The following is a 19,592-nucleotide window of genomic DNA, read 5'->3' on the forward strand; positions in this document are numbered from 1 at the left end:
GAAACCTGAAATTGGCAGCCAAGCACTTGCATAGGAATTTTGAGAGTCTCAGGATTTTAAGTTCCAGTGGGAGGATATCAAAGCTAAACTGAATCAGACCAAAAGATCATCATGAGGAAGCCACCATGGCCAAACACCACTTCAAAAAACGTCTTACCTTGGGAACTTTAATTAGGGCAACAATAGGATCATCCACAAACTCCACATCACTCAGCTATATTGCATCGTGATTTAATCTAGTGAAGAAATCGATAAATAAACCAGTGAGACCCAATAAGGAACCTGAGACTTAGTGGAGATCAGAATGCAGGTAGGCATCATATGGCCAGGAGAACTGAAGGGAAGACATATTCTCTGCAGAGCCGCAGAGCCGGGAGGAGTGAAACTGAGAGTATCTCCCACCGCCTAGGGATGGACAGAGGCTAGGAGGACATTAAGCACCCCACCCCTTCTTCAAACTCTATTGGGATTTTTTTTTACCCTTGTTGTTGCTGTGGTTGCTTTTTTAATCCTAGGAAGGCAGAGGGCACTTTGAGCTTCTAAGGCAGAGCCTGCAGAGGGCCGGGTCTGTCACAGCAGCCGCCTGGTAGTGCCCTAATGCGATCTGACCCTCCCTGCATCAGGTGGCTCCGCTGCACGTCCAGTCCTTTGAGTACAGGGCCATCAATTAATCCAGGAATGCAAATCCCGGAGCCTGGGCTATGAAAATACGAACTGATTTGGTAAACAAATGATATGTAAAACCTATACACCGAGAGTGGCAAGTGACAAAGGAAATTGCAAATGCCCCTACACGCTCTTTCCCATCGATTGGCAGAGAGAGTGTAACACAGACACAGAGGAGACGGAGCATAAAATTGGGCGGACTGATTCAGAGGTTTGTTTTGATTTTTAAAATCATTTATTAAAAATAAAATGAGTGTGCGTACGTGTGGGGAGGGGGAACAGGATTCCCGAACGCAAAGGGGCTGTCGGCAGACGGAGTGCAAGGGAAAGCTCGCGCTCTCCATCGCCGAAGCGCGCAGCGCAGAGAAATGCGCGCAGACCCTGGGACCCGCCCGGAGCAGGCAGCCTCGGGGGTCGAAGGCGACCCCGTCCCTGCCACGGGGACGAAAGCCAACGAGCGGACCGGGATTTCCCGCGACTGCCTGAGGTGAGCTTCAGGAGGGCACCGGCCCCGCCAAGTCGGAGACGGTGCCGCACCCGGGAACCAGCGCTTGCCCCCCGCTGGGTCAGGGGCGGGCGTCCCGGGAGGGACACCCCGGCGGGGACGCGGGGGCCCCCGAGTGACTCTGCGGCAGCAACGGGCTGAGCAACAAATGCAAACCCCAGTGAAAATAAGGCAGTGGTCTGCAGAGCCAGCTCTTCAGTGCAGGGGTGCGGGGGCGGTCCCCCCTCCCTCCACGCCCCCGGGACCCGCGACTTCTCCTGCCCAGGCGCATCCTCGGGGCCGTGGGGGGAAACAGAGGCAGAGACCCGGGACCCAGGGATCGGGAATCCGGGGCATCCCTCTCGCCCCTGGAGCCCCCCCTCCCCGCAGGAGTCCCCTTGGCCCCGCGCGCAGGAGCGATGGGTCCCCGCGGGCGGGCGGGCTGCTCCGCGGCGCAGGGTCCCGGGCTCGGCCGCGGCTCCCGCAGCCCCCGGCGCGCTGCCCCCGGCGAGTCGCCCCGCTGCCTCCGATGCTCTCACTCCGACGACATCTCGCCCCCTTTTACCAACCGGCCTTCATTTTTAGGTAGTCATCCTGGGGATGGGGGGCCGGGGGGCGACCATGCTAATAACCAGATCATCTCACGCCTGCCTTTGTAGTCCTGCCTCGGTAACTCGCGCCCCTTCTCGGCCCCTCCTCAGTCTCCCCGCAGCGTGTCCTAAGATGACTCTGGGGCCAGATCGGCTTCTCTGGTGACTCTGAGATTAAGTAAACAGAGACCACTGGGCTTTGGGTTTTGGGTCTGGGAGCCTGGTTGCTTTTGTTTGGGGCATTTGTGTTTGCTCTACGATTATTTTTCTTTTATCAGGCAGTAAAGGAAAACTCGGTGTTTGAAGAAAACTTCTTCTCCCCATCCTCAGGGACGTGAGTTCCAGTCCTAGACCCTTAACTTTCTCTCCCTGCGTTTCCTCTACCCAAGTCCAATTTCTTAACTATTGTTTGCCCTTGATCTCTTTCCAAATTGCCCGGCCCCCGGCCGCCCTAGCCCCTCCTTCCCTTTGCCCCGTTCTTTAATTTGTCTTGTGTGTTAGCGCTGGGTCAGCAAGCCTTTTGTGCTGCGGTCCTGCACCAGTGTGTGTGCGTGTGTGCGTGTGTGTGTAGTGTGTTTCTTTTGTTATTTTCTCCCCCAACACTGCAGAAATGAAACACACATGCAGCTCTGTCGCCTCATATTTTCAGATGTTTTTCACACTATTGTCTGCTCCAGCCCGTTGAAAGTGCAAAGTGAAAACAGATGCATTTGAAAAGTTTTTTTTTTTTTTTTTTTGAAAGGGGACAATCTTCGGACGGGGACTAACCCCTCAAATAAAGATAAGCAATAAATATAATATCAGATTTATAATGTGCATCGAGCACTCTTGATTAGCACCAAGGTGAGTTTGGGTGAGATTTTTATCATTTCCATGTGTCTGGACTACAAGAAGAAATCAATGTGGGAAGAGCTCTATAAATCAGCATTCATGTCAAGACAAATCAAAATAATGCCTCTATTATTTCAATCAATAAACCATTTTTATTCCCAACATCTGATATACACAGTGTGTGTCCGTCTATTTGTATTTGGAATTGGCAGCCTCGAATTATACCAAAACAAACCTTTCAAAGATGTGTCAATAAAATTAAAATTTTAAAAAGCAGAACTCCAGTGGGGCCCTCCTTTTCTTTAGATCCACTCTGTTCTCTCCATTTTGAACCCTGCATACCCTAAGTCAGTAGGAGAGCTTTGCAAACTCCGCAAAGAATAGAACAGCTCAGAGAGGGGATAGTGGAAAAGGGGTGACTCTGGCTGGTTGGTAAGAGAAACCGAAAGTGACAACAGGCAATGACTCACTCAGGCAGAGGAAAGCCTGCCCAGCTCTTGGCTCCAATATATTCCCCAAGAGGAACCCATAGGGGTCATAGTCAGGCTTGATACTGTGCCCTCGTGGATTGCTCAGAACCAACCCACCACCTCCTGCCACCCAAATCCCGATTCCTCCAGCAGGTGTATGGCCGACTTGCTGTTGGAAGGAAGCTAATTGGGGCGAGGCTAGCTGGAAGAAGATGGGAGAGAGAGATTGGGAGGAAAGGAGGGAGGGGGGAGAAAGAGAGAGAGAGAGAGGCGCTCTGGCTGACTGGTGGGCTGGCCGGTGGCTTTGTTAGTTTCAGGCAGATTTCAAGCCTTGTTCCTCAAAAACGTTCTGCAGTTTTGGCTTCCCTGGCAGCTTGTTAGATGGGACTACAATTTTTGATAGATGAAAGAAAGGTAGAGAAGGAAGAGATGGATTCATCTATGAATCAATATTGTGGCTATCTCCCCAGCAGTGGTATATGTATAGCTTCCTTGCTTATTTCCTTTCCGAATTTACACACCCAGAAACCAAATCTCAATTATCCTTTTGTTGCTTAGGGTTCATTCTTTCATTCTTTCCGGTTCCATCTGTCTGACACAAACGCACAATTTTGACCAGGCCACTCCTAATCCCTTCCTTTCCCCTGGAATGGGAAGAAGGAGATGAAAAATCCTCCCAGATGGAACCCCAAACGGCATTGGATCCCACATAGTCTTTGTTTGGATTCAACAGCTGTCTGTCCGCCCCGCCCTCAGTCCCCAAGACCAAAGCGCATTCTCGGGGGTTTCATTTGGGGCAAGTGCGGGGGGGGGGGGGGGGGCGGGGGGAGAAACGTAAAAAAAAAAATCTGTATTTTTACAAGCAGGATTCCACAACCACTGGGAACTTTTGAGACTTTAACAGTTAATCTCTCAGGCGAAATGATCACCCCAACAACTGTTTCCAAATAAGTCAATGCAAATGGAGAAAACATGTTGGTAATCTGGATCCGCAGGTTTATTTTTTACCCTGAAAAGCTTGTTGGTTTTCTCTCCCTGACTCCCTCCTTCCCTCCCCTCTCAGCCGGGGCGCATTGTCTGTGGCAGGGGCGCGGGAGGGAGATGGGGGGAAAGCTTAGGCGACGGGAAGCTCGAGGCCGAGGGATTGCAAGGAAAGCGAATAAGCCGGGCGAGGAGGTGCGGGCTCTCTCCTCGTTTCTCTAATGCGTCTCTGCTCCGGGTCAGAGCGCTAATGAGGGCCTCGTTCCTCCGATTTGGGACGCGGGTGCTCTCAGACAAAGGAGACGGGGCGCTCTCGCCTTTCCTTGTTCGCTCCCCGGCTTCCTTCTACCTTCTCCCGCCCGCCCTCCGAGGCACCCCCAGACACGCGCGCACACACGCGCGCACACACGCGCGCACTCGCCTGGAGCCCTTCCTTCCCCCGCCCTAGGTGGGCTCGGGTCCTGCGGCTTTTGCCTCTGCTCCTCTGCCGCCTACTTGCCACCCGGGATTTCTAATCCCATTATCTTGCTGCCTGAAGGGCACGCTCCGATTTCAGGAGGCCTCTTTTCTGTTCCCAGTCAGCTCTTGAATTCTGGGGTGCGCGAGCCCATCTAGGGCGGGATGGGCACCCTCCCTCGGATGGGAGGCCTCTCGAGGCCCTGCTTAGTTCAGAGCCCTTCTGCGGGTCCTGGTGTCTGGATATTTTCTATTTCCGAACGTGCCCAAGCGCACAAAGGACCCGAGATGCGACGATGGGACGGTTTTGCCGGGAGTAAACGGTGGGGCTGAGCGCGGACGTGGGGGTGCCCTCCTCACTGCGGGGTCTGCAGGGGGCAGAGGCGGCCGCACTGCCGAGGTGACCCCTTCGGCCTGCGGCGACCCGCGGCGACCCGCGGCGTGTCCCCAGTGGAGCGCCGAGGCCCGGCTCGGCCTCGGCCCGCTCCGCCCCTTCCTAAGGCTCCTTCCTGGGTGTTTTTCGGCAACCCAAGCCAGCTATCTCTGGCTCCTCGAGCCCCCCCAAAAAGAGGTTCCGAAAGCCCCCAGGATACCCGATCTCTCTGGTTTTCTACCACGAAAGACCGGAGGAACTGCAGCTCTATCCAGAGAGGAGTTTTAAGGGTCACTTGAAATTGAGCCGCCAAGGGGACGGCCCCTTAGGGAGCACAGTTAAAAGAAAAAAATCCCGAACCACCTCGGCTTTGCTCGGGTGCTAACAGGCTTGCACGACCCCCCGACTGGAGAGAGCCCGGGGCACCCGATCTTGAGAAGCAAGCCTGGTCCCAAGCCCTGAACGCCCGCCTAGGAAAAGTACAAAAAGAAAACTCTGCTCTTGCAAAAACAAAAACTCCTCCCCCCACCCCCCCCCCCCGAAAACGACTTTGGAAAACTCAACTATAAACCCCTTCCCCACAACCACCAAAATTGAGAACTTTTCTAGATTTTTAAGTGGAAAGAAGATACAAAGAATCTATTCCGTTTCTGTTTAAATAGCTGCGTTTTCAAATTGCTCCAGGCAACGATTTCTGGGGAGAAAGGGGAGGGCTGTGATTGAGATGGGGGTGGAGTTAAATTTGTTCTTGATTATTTTATTTTATTTTTGGTTTTAAATATTTGGGAGCTTTCTTTGTTATTTCGAGGTTCATTTGAAAAGCCAAGGACTCCAGTCTGAATGAAGCATTTTTTTTGTTGTTGTTGCTTCAAAATTTCAAACTGGCATTAAGTGTTGGATCATCAGTTTTCCCTTTGTCTGCCCGGGTTGTAAATAATGGCTTTGAGATTAGCTAATTAAGGGACATTAATCACTGATAGAAAGGGAATAAATCAAAGCCTTGTTCTAAATTTCAAACTTGCCTGTATAGATGTGCATAGCTACTCTATCTGGGGCAGATAGGTGCTGTTTGAATTACTGTTCTTCAGAGTAAACCAAATCCACTTCAGTTTTAAAAAATGAATATTGTATTTATATAGCCCCGTTGTGCCGTTAAATTAAGTCCCCCTCCCATTCTTATTCCATTTTATAAACAAAGTGTAGAGACGACAGCTATTACGGGTTGAAAGAGCCAAATCTTAACTTTCGCCTAGCGTGATGCTTACCTTTCGGGGGGAGGGGGGAGAAGAAGTCAGAAAGGGAAGGAATAAACCCTAAGCGGATACAGATGGAAGGAGGACAAATAGATTTGTATTGAGGTTTGTTTTTAATCAGAATACGGTTTCTGTAGAAATTCTTCAGTGCCTGCAGTATTTCAGGTATAATGCTCTAGACTGCATTCCCTTGGCCCTCTGCATAAGACATTAAACAACATTACGTTCTGGTTTGTGAAAAAGAAAAGCAAGTACTGTGTGTGCGTGTGCGTGCGTGTGTGTGTGTGTGTGTGTGTAGGGAAAGACTCGGGCTCGTCTCCCCACCGCATTTTCCCCTCCCCGGTGATGCTCATTGCATTGCGGCATTCCAAGCTCATAGCCCTGCACAGTATTTGGGAGCTTGGACCATTTCAACACCGACAAAAGAGGCTTTAAATACATGCCATAAAACAACAAGCCGGTCCCTGGGAGCGAGTAAAAATTTATTCGTTTCACGTAAAGCCCTCCGAAACAGTAAACACAGAGCAGATAATCCAGAGCCAGGCAGGGGATCTGCGCGCCCTTGGCTGCGTGTCTGTGCCGGCGTGTGCGCCCGGCTGTGCGCGCACCTTGGCCTCGGTGCGCACCGCTCTCCCTCCCCCTCCCCTGCTCCCCCTCCCCCCACACACACATACAAGTGCAAGTAAAGATTTGTGTGTTGAGATTCCCCACACTCTCCTCCTCCTTTGAGGCCCTATTTTCTTTTAGCGGCGACTCTCCGCTGGGACTCAGTCCTAGATGAATGCCTGCGAAAAGTGCGCGTCTGGAGGGCAGAGGGAGTCCTTGGGGTGGCTTCGGAGAGCTGCCCCTTCCTGCAGAAGAACGGCCAAGCATAGGTGCGGGCCCCTACAGCCACTGGTTCGAGAAAAATGCCACCTCCCGGCTCCTAGATCTTCCCACGCGTTGGGGTGGGTCCTGAACTGGACAACCCTGGCTGCCCAAGGCAGGTGCCAATTCCCCCGAGGCTGAATCCCAGTAGCCTCAGCCTGCACACGCCCCTCTCCTCCTTAGGTTGCTGCTGTTTCTCCTTTCTTCACTTTTGCATTTTAAAGAAGAAAAAAAAAAAACTTTACGATTTAAGGTACCCAGTGCGCCCTGTCATTTCAAACAAGGCTCCCGGACGGCGCGGGAACCCGCGATTGGGGAGCGGGGAGGGGGAAGGGCAGCCAGCGAGAAAGGAGGGGTGCAGTCGGGGGAGGGCTATTTGCATAAAGCTTTGTCTTTAACGGTTCTTGGGCTGCTGAGGGTTATAACGCTAATTACGCGAGATTAATACTGAGATTGCTCTCCATTGCTCACCAAGATTTATTTGAACTGTGAACTGCTCAAGATCCAAAGCCGTAAACCATCCCGCCCCGTCCGTCGCCGGGCCCGGATTTTCTCCCTGCAGGAAAGTTTTCCCAGGTCCGGAGGGAGAAGCTGCCACGGAGCCAGAAGCTCTGAAAAGCCAACTTTGGGGGTATTGCTGTTTAAGCAAATACCTGCGGGCCATCGGATATAGGAATACGTAAAGTGCAATTCTCTGTCTTTCCTACCCCACCCCCCTCCCCATCGCCTCCTCCGCGGCGCGGGCTCCGGAGTTGGGGGAGGAGGTGGCCGGGAGGAAATCCGGTGCCCGAGCGCCCCCTAGTGCGACCGGAGGGGAAGACACGCCGTGGAGGCTCGCCGCGGTTTCGTGGTCTGATGCTGTCCCTTAGCGGATTGCAGTGGCATAGGGCAGAGGCTCCTACCGAATCACCTGGCGAGTCGTAATCCTAACCCTGACCGTGCACACGCGCGCGCGCACACACACACTGTCAGGGGTTCTGATATTCTGATTCCTTGGTTTTAGGTGGGACTCGGGCATCTTTTTCTTCCCCCAGATAATATAATGTGCAGTCAGGGAAGAGAACCAATTTTTTTTTTTTTTAATGAATTTTGTTTTAAAGAGTTTAATTATTCATGAAAGACAAAGAGAGAGGCAGAGACACAGGCAGAGGGAGAAGCAGGCTCCATGCAGGGAGCCCGATGGGGGACTCGATCCCGGGACTCCAGGGTCACGCCCTGGGTGGAAGGCGGCGCTAAACCGATGACCCACCCAGGGATCCCTAATGTATATATATATATTTTTTATTGGAGTTTGGCCAACATATAATCTAATACCCAGTGCTCATCCTGTCAAGTGCCCCGCTCAGTGCCTGTCACCCAGTCACCCCATCCTCCCCCCCCCCACCTCCCCTTCCACTACCCCTTGTTCAATAGAACCAACTTTTGAGAATTTCCAGGACTTCCCAAAATAATTACTGGTTGGTTGCAAGTGAAAAAGGTAATTGGCTTAACACTGACTTTATGTATATATATGATTTGATATTTACTAAAGGTGCTTAGAAAACCATGAGCTTGTCATCATTGCAAGGCTACTTGGCAGATGTTACTTCAAAGATTTTTTTTTCAGATTATTGGGAACCTTTGCTCTGCATTTAATTTATTATTATTTTTTGTTTTTTTTTTTTGTTTTTGCTCTGCATTTTAATGTCAGATTGTATCTTGAAATAATTTAAGATATTTGAGACTCAGTTCTTGTTTTCTTCTTTCCTGGGATAAGTGAGAACTTCAGTAAAATGGTGAATATCATATTAATATGAACTTAAAATTATGAAAGGGTTAGAAACAGGAGTTGGTTCAAAGCTAGGACTGGATTATAGTTTCCGATCTGCAGGAAACTGCTATCTCACTTTGGGCAAATCTTTTAATCAAACTGTGTCTCAGTTTCCTCTTTAATAAGTGGAGTATCCCATAGGATAATCTCTTTTAAAGATTTTATTTATTTATTCATGAGAGACACACAGAGAGAGGCAGAGACATAGACAGAGGTACTGGCAGCATCCTGCAGGGAGCTTGACGCCGACCTTGATCCCAGGACCCCGGGGATTAAAGACCTGAGCTATAGGCATAGACACTCAACCACTGAGTCACTCAGGTGCCCCCCCCCCCCCCATAGGATAATCTTAAGGCTCTTTATAGACTTAGTGAATTTGTAAGCCAAAAGCACAACACCAAAAAAACACAGAATAATGTCCCTGGAAAAGTTGCAGATGTATTTGTCATTATTTGTTCTATTCAGTCTCCTAAAGGACAATTACTATTATAAATCTAGATTTTTGAAATGTGTTTTTTTTCTTTTTGTCACAGCATAGAAACTTTTACATTGTCTTAAAAAATTATATGTATATAACCGTACGTATATATAGATGTATGTATGGTAATGTATATACATATCACTAACATAACACATTCAAATAAAATTAGACAACTTATCCCTATTCACCCAATCTAACCCTTAAGCCTACAATCTAGGGATAGTTTTTTTTTTTTTTTTTTTTTTTTTTTTTTTTTTTTTTTTTACGTTTTGTAATAGTCTCCACAAATGAACTGCTATGAAGGAGGGAATAAAGACCTGAATTTTTTTTACCTCTGGCTAAGTAGTGAGCAGAGATTTATGATTGCCTTTTGAGGGACCTCTGCATGAAATCATTGAAACTTTTTCTGGATGTCAGTTCTCAAGAATCAGGTGAGATGGAGAAACTTTAGCAGGGAAGCCTGGCAATTATTAGTATCAGCAGAAGCTTGTGTTTGGAGGATGCAATTATAGATGAAATATCTCAAAGGGAAGCAGAAAAAAATTGTAAACAGCAACAGAATGTAAAGTTTTCACTGTATCCCCATCAAGAATCACAACATAATATTGCATTTAGATGACCTATAGTTACGTTAACATTCATAATTCATATTAAGATTTTTTTAGTAGTAAGGTAAAATATCAACCATATAAGATATATATTTTTTCACCATGAGATATTTTTAAAAGTTGCTTTAAAAACAAACATTTCAAAGGCATAGCACTGAAATTGTTCACACCCCATACCTCATCCATGACAGCAACTTCAGAACTGCCTTATCTGTGTTATGCTTCCCAGCCTCATGAATTTTTCCTAGTAAATAAGTACCAGTTTGATCAAGGGACTTGCTTTGAAGTCTTGCTGATATTTAAGATTTTCACAATATCTTTGGCAACGTGGTTCCAAAAATGCTATTTTTCATAGTTTCTTTTTTAAAGAACTCAACTGTAATAATGTTTAAGCAAAATAACAAGTGTCCATAAATAATTTGCTTTCATCTTGTGGTAACTTACATGGTAATATAAGAGATACAAAGAAAAAATGTGAGTGAGTATGCACGAATGTGTGTGCTGCAATAGTAGTGGTAGTAGTAGACACATTTGAGGGTAATGGTTCACTTCATGACACTCAGTCTGAGAACTCCGTCTCCAGCTATAGACCTGCAACTGGGCAGCCGTGTTTTCAGTCTGGAACCCAGTCTGACTCCAACCACCCCAACCATCCACCTCCCCACAACTGACCAGAAAGGGATAAATCTCTTTTTCAAAGACTGCGAGACGAAGCAAAGGCTCTCTTTCAGAAGTTCACTAGATAGTCTCTGTGGCTGGAAGAGAGAACTGTGACCCAGTGGGAGCTGCAGTGTGGTCATCTTTACTTCATCTGCCATGCTCTATTTGTATCTGCCCTTGGTCATACCGTGGTAATCCTCTGAGGGATTTTGTTCCATCTAAGGGCAAAATGTTACAATTAGATATTTTCCACTCTAAGGCTGTTAGCTAATTTGGAATGTTTTGGAGACATTCCTTAAAATACCTCAATATCTTTGTAAATGTTCTTGCAGAGAGAAAAGAAATAAAATGTATTAAGTAATTTATGAGGGAAGCATTGGGACACATTGTCTTATTTAATTCTCACACAGCCTGGTATTCTTATACACCCACTTTACATTCAAGAAACTGTGACTAGGGGGATCCCTGGGTGGCTAAGGGGTTTAGCGCTGCCTTCGGCTTAGGGCGTGATCCTGGAGACCCAGGATCGAGTCCCGTGTCGGGCTCCCTGCATGGAGCCTGCCTCTCTCTCTCTGCCTGTGTCTGTGCCTCTCTCTCTCTCTCTCTCTCTGTCTCTCATGAATAAATAAATAAAATCTTTTAAAAAAAACTGTGACTAGGAATTTTGTAACTTGGACAACATCAGATAGTTACTCTAGATCTGAAATGACATTGGGAATCCAGTGGGCATGATGGCATAACCTAAAATCATTCTACCATATGCCTTTCCTTTTCTCAATTATGTTAATCTTGGGAAACTCAATTCCACGCATTACTCAAGAGTCTAATTAGGCACCAACTAAAACAAATAATATCAAAGTTGAGACGTAAAGAAATAAAGTGCAGTCTTCCACAAAAACTGATCTACTAGGATCATCACTTTGGTTTTCTTGGGAACCTAGAAACTGGTCTTGATGGCGAAGTACCTCTGGTGTTTGCTTGTAAGTAGGTGCCTTGTGTTACGAATATTTACAAGTTGTCATATTTCTTCCTTTCCCACTAATCTCCACCTCTGTTAAATTAATGTACATTCTTTTCTTCATAAATTTTTCATTATTCCTATTTTTGGATGCTTTAAGAAGATCCGAGACTCTGTGCTCTTTTTTCTCATGCCATTATCACATTCTCAAGAAGCCCATCTACACCTAATGATGCTTTAATGTTTTCTTTACTTATATCATTTCTTTGAAGGATATTAATGCCCTTCCATTAATATTTCTTCTGAGCCAAGAGACAAATCATCTTCCAACTGGCATATTTCCATGCTGGTCTGAATGATAATTTTTATAATAAATATTGCATGTCATGTCTTATTACAAAAATCTCCCTTCAGCATAAATGTCCATTTCCTAAGAGGATTAGTTAGGCTTTGCTGTAGGATACTTGTATTTTCAGTAAGCTTTTGCAATCCTCTCATTTCATCAAAAGGTGATTAAAAGGACAGAAAAGCATTTAAACTTGGTTGTCACGATCAACCTTGCCAATAGCTGCCTTTCTTACATCATACGCTTTATTAGAGGTAGGAAAGCAATCACCTTGGAGTGCCTTTTCTACTTGCAGCCCATCAAAAATGGGAAGTTTTCTCAAATTCCTCCAAATGTGCTTTCGGAAGTCAGTTTCTTACAGTGTCCTTTGCTGCCACCTGCTGTTCAACCTGCATCTATGAAGGCTGTGAATGCTCTACCGGGTGGACTGTGCTTTGCCCACCTAAGGGGTGAGCGCAGGGAAACAGGATGATTCAGAGCTGCACCCTTTCCTGTGATTACACTTCAAGATGATCTATAAACCATTAACTGTATCTAACATCTGTACCAGTTCATTTCCTTTGTCATACCCTCCCTTCCAAAGTAACAACAATATCATGAGAAACACTTTTTTTTTTTTTCCTTTCCAGCATTTTGGGCTGATTATTCAGGCAATCAGTGTGTAAAAAACTTTCTGGGGGCACTTGAGTGGTGCAGTTGGTTAAACATCTGACTCGAGGTTTCGGCCCAGGTCATGACTTCAGGGTCTTGAGATCATGCCCCTCCATGGGCTCCAGGCTCAGGGAAGAGTCGACTTGGACCCTGTCTCCTTCTTCTCCCTCTGACCCTCTGCAACCCCCTAACCCCCTCCCCACTCTCTCTCTTTCTCTCTCAAACAAATAAATAAATCTTCAAAAAGATTTTTGGAATATCTACTATGTGCAAGGCACGAGCTGCAAGCTGGGACCACCATTTCTAACTGCAACACTAATTAATTGGTAGTATTTATTTCGTATCCCCTGCATCCACTGCCCTACCTCCGCTTGGTGTCCAGTGCTTGCTCCCACAACTAATTGTCATCTCTCAGACAGGAGATGGTGGGCCACAGCACGTGTGCTCTCTTCCTGTCCCTTTTGCTCCATTTGTGCTACTTTACTACTTAAGTAGTCTCCATTCTTTAGAGTTCCAAAATGGGTTGATAATAGAGACTAAATATACATCATTACCAGGTCCTTTGTGTGAATGCTAGGTGCTTAACTGTATAAAATGCTACCTTTGTCTTAAAACTATGCCCACCTAAGAGAGTCAATTTAGCAGGGAGGTCGCATCCTAACATTGTTGGAGCAACTGCTAACATTTTTAGTGCATCTTCTAGAGGTAAACAAAGCATTAGAGACAGAAGTTGCTTGGGCCGGATGACTCTCGCTCGTGACACTTTACACTTTTAACTAGAAAGAAATTTAACATGGCACTGGATTTAAAAAAAAATCGCAGCGAATGATCCCTTGTTTTCTTCTTAGACCCACCATCTGCTTTAGTCCATTCAGGCTGCTATAAAAAGTACTATAGACTGAGTGGCTTATAAACAACAGACATTTATTTCTCATAGTTCTGGAGGCTGGCAAGTAGAAGATCAAGATGCCCCATCGATTTGCTGACTAGGACTAGCTTCCCAGTCCGCAGGCGGCTGTCTTTCATGGTAAACTTGTGAAGCAAAAGGGGCAGCAGAGCTCTCTGGAATCTCTTTCATAAAGGCATTAATCTTAGGGGCACCTGAGTGGCTCAGTGTTGAGCGTCTGTCTTTGGCTCAGGTCGTGATCCTGGGTTCCTGGGATCGAGTCCCATATTGGGCTCCCCACAGGGAGCCTGCTTCTCCCTCTGCCTATGTCTCTGCCTCTCTCTGTGTCTCTCATGAATAAATAAATAAAATCCTAAAAAAAAAAAAAGGCATTAATCCCATTGGCGATGACTCTACCCTCCTGACCTAATCACCTCCAAAGGCCCACTTCCTAAAACCTTTACCTTGGAGGCTAGAATTTCAACACAAGTTTGACAGGGACACAAACATTCAGTCCATAGCACCATCCTTTTCCATCAAATTTGTTAGGAGCAGCAGGAGTATTATAGGAACTTCTGAGAACACTGGCTGATCCAGTTTGAATAAATGTTCACTTTCTTCATGGAAGAATTATTATTATTTTTTTCAAATATTAAGTTCAGGCCTAGATAAGTCACCCAGCTCAACCAAGCATTTCAAAACCACCTGGTATCCTTAAATGTTTCTGTGACCAGGCTTCCAGAATCCTGTAGGGCAAAAATTGCTAACAGAGAGAAGTCATCCGCAAAGGTCACTGCTCCCAAGCTCATCTTTGGCAGCAGACAGCTATGTGCTGACATTGAAAAATGTTCCTAAGGTACAAGATATAGTTCTCTTTCATACAAAATTTCCAAATCTGATTTGCCTTTCAAATTTATTGCAGCCTTTTAAGGAGTGGTTTTGGCAATGTTTGGGAAGTGATAACAGTCGGAAAGCTGTGGAAATGATTTAATGGTCCAGAACTTTGAAGTACCTATTAAAGACATTTAACTAACTTCATATTTCTCCCTACATTTTCCCCAAAATGTGTATGCATGGAAATTTTCCAAATGGCTTTCCTTTAAAGCACTGGGGCCATCATTTTTATGTTAGAGGGAGGAAATTTATTACCTTACAGGCTCCTTGCTTCCACGTGTTTTTCTTCAGAGCTCACTGAAGTTACTCATTTTCATCTCTTGCTAACAAATTAAAAGACTTTGTTTTCTTAATTTCTTTTTTGATACAGTATGAAGGTGACACCCCACCCCATCCCCCCGCCACCTTCTATAAATCTTCTAGTTCCTTCAAGTTCAACAGCAAGCTGTATGAATCCAATTCAGGGAGGTGGGGAAGAAGGGAGAAAGGAAGAACTAACATTTGAATCACTGATGCTAAGCACTGAGCAGGACCCTTTATCTCATCTAGATTTGCTCGTTGCAGGTATGCATTCATGCACTTGCGGGCATAAAAGCTGGACATTATTCTTGGGACTGAGCTCTATCTGTCAATTTCTTCACGGTCTTGTAGGAAAAAAAAACCAAAAACCATGCAAGTAAACGGTCAGCGTCAATGCAATACCCAGTGCTTTTTGAGAGACTGTTATAACAGAGTGGCTGAGAACATGAGCTTTTAAAGGCAGGTTGTCTGGGTTTGAATCCAAGCTCTACCACTTACAAGCTCTGTAATCACGTGTTAGTTACTTGGGCTTTCTACCTTGGTCTTCCCATGTAAAAAGTGGGAATAAGAAGAGTATCTACCTCGAGAAGTTATGAGAATAAAGTGAGTTAATACACAGAGTGTTCATAAGAGCCTGGTAAGTTTACATGGTTGGCTACTTCTCCATATTAAGATTTCAACTCAAATGTCATGTCCTTGACTAGAATATTTCCAGTATTTGTCTCCTCAAGCGTCTCTTGTTCCTCCCCTGTTCTTTGCTGCCTTAGAACCCTTATCACGGTGTGAAGTTATTTTTCCTCTTATGTGCTTGCTTGTTTATTGTCTCTTTTTGCTCCACTAGAGTGTACAAAATACAGAGATCATTCTGGCTTTATTCATTGCTGAATTTCCAGAACCTCATGAAGTACCTGGCACATAATCATTTTTCAGTTAGACTTTGTGAAGTGAATTGTTGAATGTTAAGAGCTCTGACAGAGGTACGCCCAGGGCTCTCTTTGGGAGTACCTAGGAGACATAGTGGACCTGGTTCTCCGATGTCATCACAGACAGTTTCCAAATGAACTGACATCCTCTGGGGACCTGCAGACTGTCCGGAATTAGGGGCAGAGGCAGGGGTAGGGCAGTTCAGGGAGGCAAGAGTGTTGTGGGAAGAATATGCATTTCATCATCACAGTGATGGCTGAAGATGGGCATTTTTATCTCCATTTCCTGAGATAAGTAAAAGGAGCTGAGCGAGAGCTTCAGAAACTTGCCCCAAGTCCCAGAGTTACTAAGAGCCAGAGCCGGGATTCAATCATTCCACTGTACTTTGTACTTACCTGCAGAAAAATACTACTATAAGAACTTTGAAACCAGAAATGGTATATAATGCCTGAAATTGTTCTTCATGGATCTAATTTACTCAGAAACGTTGTTGATACTTTTCCTGCTCTATAAAGAACATAACAACATGCCACTCTTCACTTCAGATAAAGAGGAGGCTTCTTTGGTTCCACTTCACTGTTTTTTCAATAATCTAACCTTTATCTGGCTGCCTTCATACAAATACAGGTCGTACATTCCAAACCGCATGGAAAATAGAAAAGCGATTTTCTACACTCAGAATTCACACACAGACAACTCCCTGCAGTACTTTACAGGAGAGCCATTTCATGTGAAGATGGGGTTGCCTAATTACATGGTCACATCACTCCTGGCCATGCTGGCTGATCAGACTCCACAGCAAAGGAGCCCCATCTCTGGGTGCTCTCTCTTGCCTAGGAGGTTAAACAGCCCATCATCCTTCAGAAATGCTGTAGAGGGACTTTCTCCTAATAGATTTAACACTGCCTTCTCTCCGTATGCAATAGGAATGGAAAAGACGGAAAAGAAAGTTGAAGAGAAGCCATTCTTAGACAATCATGCTCAATATTTAGTCCCATCATTGTTACTGTGGCAGGTTTTTTAAATGGCTGCACACTCTTTGGGCATCCTCCCATTAAGAGAAGGGGGCTCTTGTTCACCTCCCTTGAATCTGGGTGGGCTTGTGACTGCTTCTAGAAGTCACTATGTGACTTCCAAGGCTAGGTCACAAAAGGCCATGTAGCTACCGCCTGGCCACACTTGCTCTTGGGATGTTCTCTCTCAGAATCCAGTTCCCATAGTGTAGGAAGCTCAAGACACATGAGTGGGCCATGTGTAGGTGTTCGGATTGATCCCCTACCTGAGTCCAGCCTTCTTTTTTTTTTTTTATAAATTTATTTTTTATTGGTGTTCAATTTGCCAACATATAGAATAACACCCAGTGTTCATTCCCTCAAGTGCCCACCTCAGTGCCCGTTACCCAGTCACCCCCCCCCCCGCCCACCTCCCTTTCCACCACCCCTAGTTCTTTTCCCAGAATTAGGAGTCTTTCATGTTCTGTCTCCCTTTCTGATATTTCCCACTCATTTTTTCTCCTTTCCCCTTTATTCTCTTTCACTATTTTTTATATTCCCCAAATTAATGAGACCATATAATGTTTGTCCTTCTCCGATTCACTTATTTCACTCAGCATAATACCCTCCAGTTCCATCCACATGGAAGCAAATGGTGGGTATTTGTCGTTTCTAATGGCTGAGTAATATTCCATTGTATACATAGACCACATCTTCTTTATCCATTCATCTTTCGATGGACACCCATGAGCCCAGACTTCAAGTCATCCCTTCCCAGATGCCTGGCATGAGTGAAGCAGCCTCCAGATGATTGATTGCAGTGCTCTGCATGGTAAAAGTCCAGCCCAGCCATCTGCATCGCCCTATCAGCTGAGGCCCCAGACACTATGGAGCAGAGATAAGCTGTCCAAATTTTTGACCAATAGAATACATGAACATATAGAAGTTACTCATTTTGCCACCAAGTTCGGGGTAGTTGGTTACACAGAGTAATCACAATAGTTACCCTCTCTCTACATTTGCTAAGGATCTGTGTCATAAGGATCTCTCTAAGGGAGACGACTTCTTAAGTAGAGCTGTGGTAGATTCTTTTAAATTGGCTTTGTTAAGTCAACAGCTATTCCAATACTCCTCTCTTTTGTCTTCCTCTCCAAGAGACTGTAGAGTACATTTCTCAAATTTCAAGCCTATCTTGCAATTGGAGGTGACCTTGTGATACAGTTCCGGCCAATAAGATGTAGACAACAATACCTAGGTAGAGCTTCCCTTCTCTAGTAAGGGCTTAATGGGGGAAAATCCCTTATCTCCCTGCTTTCTCCTTCCTGGAATATGGACATGCTACTTAAAAGTGTGGGAGCCATCTTGAGATGGTGAGGAGGAAAGACACATACCAGGGCAAAGCACAAAAAGAGAAGCAGTCTGGTTCTTTGATGACTTCCTTGAAGGACTACACTTAGCCTGTGTTGCCTTCCTCCAAAAGTACTGTTAGATAGAAAAAATTCACTTAGGAGCACCTGGGTGGCTTAGTGTTTGAGCGTCTGCTTTTGGTTAAGGTTGTGATCCTGGGGTCCTGGGATCCAGTCCCCCATCTGGTTCTCCACAGGGAGCCTGCTTCTCCCTCCACCTATGTCTCTGCCTCTCTCTCTGTGTCTGATGAAAAAATAAATAAAATCTTTTTTTTAATTAACCTTTCTAAAACCATTGTTAGTTATTATTTAATTTATTGGTGAATGTATCCTTAAGTGATTCTACTATGCATGTTGTAATATATTACATTACATATACCCATATATTTGAACTAAGAAAGGCATTTACTTGCACCTAAACAAACAAACAAAGGAAGAGTCTATTGTTTAATTTAGGCCTTAAGCCCTGACATAGACTCACATGGGGAACATTTAATGACTGAGCTCCTTTTCCAGTACCAGCAATACTGGTGCTACCATCAAGCTCGTCCACAGGCAAAAACATTTCTGTTATGATAAAATAGAAATAATCAAGTATTTTGTGGCTTTAAATTCTCCAATTTGATTAACCTCCTTAAGCAAATCTTTATTTCTTTTTATAATCATGGATAACATTTCAGTCAACTTCTTAAGACCTTGTTTTTTTAGCCCTTATTTTTTAAGAGCAGATTTTGGTTCACAGAAAAATTGAGAAGAAGATACAGATTTCTCATGTGCTCCCTCCCCCCACATATGCATAGCCTCCCCTACCATCACCATCTCTGTCAGCGGGCTGCAGCTTTTATTTTTCTTTTAAATAAGAGCAAACACCAATTTTCCAAAGTCATTTTGTATTAAAATGTTTACGCTTGCTTGAGTTAGTTGTATTCCTCTTAAGCCTTCACAAAGGACACTTTTTATACTTGCTGTTTATATTTATATACACATATATGCACTTCTTAAATATCAATTCTCTCATCCAACGCAATTGTAACCACCACAACTGAATAGTGTGATGACTTATCTATAGTGATTAATATTAGGAAAAGTATGTCTAAAAATAAAATCTACAGTGTTCTAAAACCTGTTAATTGCTATCTCTTTTGCTTCATAAAATAGTAAATGCATATAATTATTGGTTATTTTTGTGTGACAGTTATTCATCTTGTCATACAATAAACAAGCTGAAATGTGAAGCATAAAACAATAATTCCAAAGACAAAAGAGAAGAATAATTACATATGAATGAGGGGAAGAATCAAAGAACAAAGAGCATTTTGAATCTCTCTACTCTCCCTAGAGTACCATTTCGGGTTGTAATTTATTTTAAAGGTACTGTGCTTCAAATGCATTTACTCTCTCAAAGGCATTTGTCTCATAATTCTTTAAAATCTGCAAGTAGATCTTCTAGTGTACCCATTCAGGCTTATATTAGGTAGCTTGAATTATACATTGTGCGACAAAGTGATCTTCACAAGTTAGGAACACTATAAATCTTCTCTGCATTGAGTATTCTTTATTATAAACTTTTCTAGAGAAGCTGGCCCTAAAAATCTTAACTGCTTTATGGGCACCTGCTCTTCTTTGTTACATTGTGTATTCTTCAAGATTGATACTAAGCTGTATTCATCTTTACTCCCCCCAGTGTCTTCAATGCTTGATTCAT

The 19,592-nt window shown here is 44.9% G+C and overlaps 1 long non-coding RNA gene across 1 annotated transcript in view; it reads left to right on the forward strand.

Moving 5' to 3' along the window:
- Positions 1-784: 784 nt before the first annotated feature.
- Positions 785-19,592, forward strand: part of LOC140598677 (uncharacterized) — a 31,727-nt gene continuing 12,919 nt past the window's right edge. The window contains exon 1 of the long non-coding RNA XR_012001257.1: positions 785-1,153. This is a non-coding gene — a long non-coding RNA (uncharacterized lncRNA). The remainder of the gene's footprint in view (positions 1,154-19,592) is intronic.

The sequence above is a fragment of the Vulpes vulpes genome, chromosome 4, assembly GCF_048418805.1.
Source record: "Vulpes vulpes isolate BD-2025 chromosome 4, VulVul3, whole genome shotgun sequence".
NCBI lineage: Eukaryota > Metazoa > Chordata > Mammalia > Carnivora > Canidae > Vulpes > Vulpes vulpes.